The sequence below is a fragment of the Etheostoma cragini genome, chromosome 10 (assembly GCF_013103735.1).
Source record: "Etheostoma cragini isolate CJK2018 chromosome 10, CSU_Ecrag_1.0, whole genome shotgun sequence".
Taxonomy (NCBI): domain Eukaryota; kingdom Metazoa; phylum Chordata; class Actinopteri; order Perciformes; family Percidae; genus Etheostoma; species Etheostoma cragini.
This window is the reverse complement of record NC_048416.1, coordinates 4,285,319-4,291,224: the sequence shown is the minus strand read 5'-3', so window position 1 is coordinate 4,291,224 and position 5,906 is coordinate 4,285,319.

Below are 5,906 nucleotides of genomic sequence, written 5' to 3'. Positions count from 1 at the left end.
CAGTCAGTTGCATGGAAGTGGGTGGACTTAGCCTCTCCATTACTGAACGTCGGGGTATCAGGACTTCCCCAGCCCTCTGTTGTTGCTGGATGTCCTCCAATTCGGGCACAAGATCCTCTTCTACTTGTTCGATCTGTCCCTCATCCCCCGCTTCACTTCCACTGCCACTTGTAGCCATCACACGCCGTAGCAAACTCTCCTAGCATGTTGCTGTTCATCACCTTTACGCGACCGGAGACTTATCTTTCTTTCCCGTCTTTCACCCGCGACCAATCTTCCTTCCGTAGCTGCTCGCGGCCACTTCTGACACCATGTGTTGCTTTGCTTAGACTTTATAATAAGCAGACGAGGCGTATTTGCTGGTTGAACATACTTTACTCAACGGCTTTCATCGAACAACCTGCTGTGCTACCCGCATGGCTACTACCGTGTTTCCACCCCCTGCCTCCGGCCTCTACTACCGTGGCATGCTGGGTAATGGAGTTCTTAACCTAATGTATCCATAACATCACAGTACTTTCCGGTTAGCTCAACCTCATTTTTCCACCCATTATCTCAACCGTTATCGCCCGTAATCTCGACCGTTATCTCAACCGTTATCTCATTCCCGGCTAGAAAGATGGACCTCTTTAGCCTGCCAACTACTGAGGAGGAAGCTGTGAAATTCTTTTCAAGATCGTGTTCTACAACCAAAAGAACGAAGATGCAAGAACGACCATCTCATGAAGTTGTACTTTTGCAAAGAAATCTTCTGGAAGTGCACACTCAGGGCCTGCTATCAGAAGATCAATATTCGCAACGGCAACTGGTTCGCTCAATCTCGTCTTCCATTCGTTACTGTCGCGTGTTTCATCTACATCTGGGCCTGGGAAATGACATCGGGGAAGCTGTGCAATAGGGAGCTTGGGATCAACAAGGACACAACAACAGACTGGAGTAACTATCTGAGACAAGTCTGCGTGGAGTCTTTACTGGCGAAGGATTGAGGACAAATTGGCGGCGAGGGGATGATCGTGGAAATGATGAGTCACTTTTCACCAAGCGCAAGAACAATGCCGGCCGGGTGCTACCTCAACAATGGATCTTCGGAGGGATATGCCGCGAAACCAAGGAATGCTTTCTCATCGAAGTGCACCTACTCTTCTGACTGCAATCAAGGAGAACATTGCCTAGGGGACCATCATCTACTCAGACAGCTGGAAGGCCTACAAGACAAAAGAACTGGCGCGGGCTGGATTTGAGCACTTCAAGGTCAACCATCATTACAATGTTGTGAATCCCGAGAAAGGTGCACACACTCAGACCGTGGAAAGGATGTGGGGATCAGCAAAGTGGAGGAATAAGAAGCACAGATCGTCACTTCCTGAAGTCTTACTTGGCCGAGTTCATGTGGAGAAGCGGTATCGGTGAAAAGAATCCGTTCGATGCTATTCTGAGTGACGTGAAGAATCATTGGCCGCCTGCTATTGGACAATAAAAAGATTTTTTTTAAATTAAGTCATTAAATAATTAATTGTTTTGAAGAGGTCGAGATAACCGGAAAGTACCCGTTTGGTTAACTGCAATAACCATAATGCACCAATAATGTCGTGCTACAGTTTGTCCCGTCAGTCTACAGTTGCACATTTAGCCTTGACATGCTGTTAAGAGGTAATGTTATCAGAAATAAGCTCATGTTACATGTGAATGTGCATAGATATTTAACTATAAGGGCTTCAAACGGAAAGAGATGATTCTTTCTCTTTCTTTCAGAAATACGAGTGCTGAGAGCCACGATGGCATGTGCACCCACCCAATGCCCCAGAAGTAAGCAATAGTAACTTATCTTTTGCTATCTATTGTACAATATAACATTTTTATCAGACTTGTTTTATACAACTAAGCTGAGGTAATGATGCATTTTCAAATAACTATGTGTAATTAAGAGTGCTGTTCATTTATACTTTTTCTCCATAGCTTAAATATGTTACTTCTCTAACTATTACAATGTGTTTTTCCATCCAGCTACAGTCTGGATCATTGGAGTCAACTAGGCAAAGACCATGGGGAACAACCTTGGTGTTGAAGATGTCAACATCTATTGGTTTGGCTGGGGCAGTCTGCGGTGGAAGAGCCTTCTCCCTTTATTTTTCCAGTTCCTACACTGGCAAATGGTGCAGGAATGACCTGGGAGATGTCAACGCTGTCAACCTTGTTGCAGGAATGAAGGAGGACCTGCAGCTACTACTGTAATTAACAATGTGGCACTAGAGATTCAACTACTTCTTTTTATTATGTAGCCATGAATTCTGACAGTTAAGTTTGCCTTTACCTTAACCCACAGCAATGTTTTGTATTAGGAATTTACACTGGATTGTAAAAGAAGAACTACATTATTTAATTCAATATTCAGCATATTCTTACAAATATTGAGTGTTTATGGTTTTATGTAATTTTTTAAGTTGATGCCCATTTCAATGTGCATAAAAGGTCTTTCTAGAGCTACATTTGTTGTCTTTCTGATAGGGACATACAGTATTGTAGTCCAAAACAAAAGTTGTAGTATAACAAAAGTATGATCACAAATTGCAAGAAAAAAAATGTATTCAATGGAATGATTAAATCAAATATACCTGATATTTACTGCACTGACATTTTTAAATGAAAATTAAAAACCATGCAAGGACATGCAGTGTCAAGATCTAATTCTAACCGTTTTAAATAAAATAAAACATACTGTACATGCAATATATAAATGACATACATACTTTTGAAGTGGGAATTACAGCATTGGTAAATATAGATTGTAACATGTGACTCATCTTAAAACAGACTAATGTGCTGACAGAAGGTCCTCAAATAGATTAGCAGACACAACTAAGTGGAAGAAAGACATCATTGTAACAGCATCAGCAACTGTGGTGAATAACTCCTGCAACAGCATGCCTGTTGTTATGTTGGTACATATTAACTGGCTGAAATAATGTATTTTGATTTTCTTTGGCATGACATTTTTTTCCTACATAGTGACGCTCCAATATGGAACCTGGTGCTTTATACTATATATATAGATGCAGGACTGAAGATTTTTCAAGATAGAACATTAATGTAAATTTACAATATATATTTTCTCATGTGTAACATTTTATCGCTAACTCTCGGGGTATATTTTAGTGTATTCAGGTAAAGGCAGTCTCTCCGTTTGTCCTGTGAGAATGCGCCACACAAAACTCAGATGTGAGGGGTTATTTCTAAATCACACACGGTCCCAAAAATTATCTAATTCCATGCGAATAGGGATTATGAATTTGCACTAAAACGTTAGCTATATCAAGCTTTGATTTTAAGCTAACATTATCATTTCATGCGCATTGAGTAGCAATGACATCACATATGGTTATAAACAGATAACTTGCGAGACCGTTGGTCATACCTATTGTATTCGACTGTTACATTAATACATTTTAATGTGTGTATACGGTTTGCATAACATTATTTGTTAGCCCACTAGCCTGGTCAGCAAGGCGCAATCTAGCTAGCTAGCTAACTGATATTATTTGGAATGCTAACGTTGGCTAACAAAAACAGCACTAAAAACAAAGTAACGTTACGTAAAACTTAACAGCTGATTCCTTTGAGTGTCTTATTAAGCGAGCAAAGTGTCACAGTCACTACAACGAGAAGTGTTGTCAATCCCCAAAATGAAGTTCACGTGCCATGGATAAGCGTTGCTAAACACTCTGTCTTGATTGGCAGGCCGAGAACTGTCAATCACATCATAGCCACGCCCTAAAACAACCCCTGCTTTATCGCCGATTTTAAAATCAACAGGACCATAATAATAATTAAAAAAAAGATCATTCTGTCTTGCAAAATACTTAAAACTAGCGATCAAGACCACAAACTTCATGAAGATGTTTACTGAGGTAATAACTTAAGGGAGAAGTGGCTCAATGTGCCATAGACGTCTATATAAACCATAGACAGTTAAAGAAGTGGACCAACAGATCCCGCTGCTCTGGACCAGAGATCGTTAATATTAATGGACAGAGCATGTGTGACATAACCAGGGTTCTAAATTAGCACCATCTACTAGCCAAATGCTGGTAGAATGTGCAAATGGCTGGCAGATTTGCTTCACTCACCAGCCAAAAAAACAATGGTTATCTATTGAGTGGCTGGTAAAAATTGAACATTCATGCCATTTGGCATGCGTTAACCTTGGTGCCAGTCCCTCACAAGTTTCTGACTCACTCCTTAAGTGGGGATAGAGCTTAATGTTAAATCATGTAGAATAAAATAAAGTTTAAATGTTTCATCACTATGTAAAAAAATGTATGCTGCAGTTAGGTTAAGAAGACATGATTTAATTTAGTGTTGTAGGCGCCATATCATGCAGTGTAATAACCATTATTTGTCTCAAGAAAGGTAGATCGAGATAACCCTTTTGTGTCCTCACCTACCCCCCCCCTCTCCTTTTAGTTTCTGTCATATGGTTTAGAACAAAAGGCTATTAACATATAGGCCTAGAAAGACACTGTTTGCTCCACAAAAGGGAAAAAGATTTCGGGGCGAAATAGATGTGAAACTCTCGGGTGTAAACAACTATTTCAAGCCCACTGCAGCGTAATTCTGTGTGCTTTGACTTATCATTTTTGTTTAATAAATCTTTGTGTTAACCTTCCATTGGACCCAAGCCTTCTTCTTCAGAGATTCAACGAACACAAAGTTAGTTAATTATAACAACCACAAACCCTTCCATTACAACCAAAACATCATTTAACTGTGAAGTATTTCACTTCCTTTTTGTTAGATTGTGAAGTTGTGCAGCATGGTCTGGTCTTGTGTATAAGGCAAGTTGCTAAGACAGGACGTGAATCAGTCACCTCCGAGCTTCCTTTACTGGCGTGGGGTGTAACGGTTCGAATGATAAATGGAGCCACAAGTGAAATGAAAGAAGTGAATTTTCTTGATTGTGAAAATCTTTTAATTGATAGATTCTTGTTTTAAGTATTTTCACTACAGTTTAAAAAACAGACGTCAAGCACAAAAGTATTGTTTTAAGATAAATTGATATCAGCCTAGATTATTTTGCTATGCTGTTTTTTTACTTAGATTGTATAAGGCCAATCCTTTTTGAGTGAATCTAAATCAAGTGACTGCAAATGCTACTTCGAAAACTCAGAACAACTAAACGTGACCGTTGGTTCTCTTAACATTTAGGGAACCTTATAAGCCATTATATTGTTATAACCCAGAGGGAATGTTCCCTAAATGTTAATTTTTGGTTTGGTTCGAACTTAACTTTAGAGAACCATGTACTAATGTTCCCTGAACGTTCTGTGTTAGTGGGATAGAAGCTAACGTTAGCTTAAAACAATCATAGCTAGATAGCTAAAGCGCTTTGGAAATTATTCCATCTTCTCCTATTGTTTGTAATGACAAAAGTTTATTGTTTCATGGATTTCGCAAAATTGAGTATGACAGTTATGTTTAGGATGACCACCCGTCCCGCGTAGCGCATGCGCGCACAGCATGCGCTAGCCCAATTCATACGTCCCACAAATTGAGACCGTGTCACACATAATATGCTTTATCAAAAAAAAAGTTGGGCGCTCTGTATCTTTGAGCCGAAGACGAGACAATAGCAAACGAGACGAAGGCAGAAGCCCTTGTCACGGATGTGCTTGCCACTGCCTCCGTCGAAGATTGCTTGAAAGTTTTCATAAGACCACTGAATTAGCAACAAGAGGCAATGACCTAAAGTAAAGTTAAAGTTATGTTCATGGATGTAACGTTGTTACGTACGTATACACAGTTACTTACACAAATATATTCATATATACACACATACATACATACACACTGTACGTGTACATACATATAAACAAAAAAAAAACATTTAAAAAATAAATAAATAAAATAAA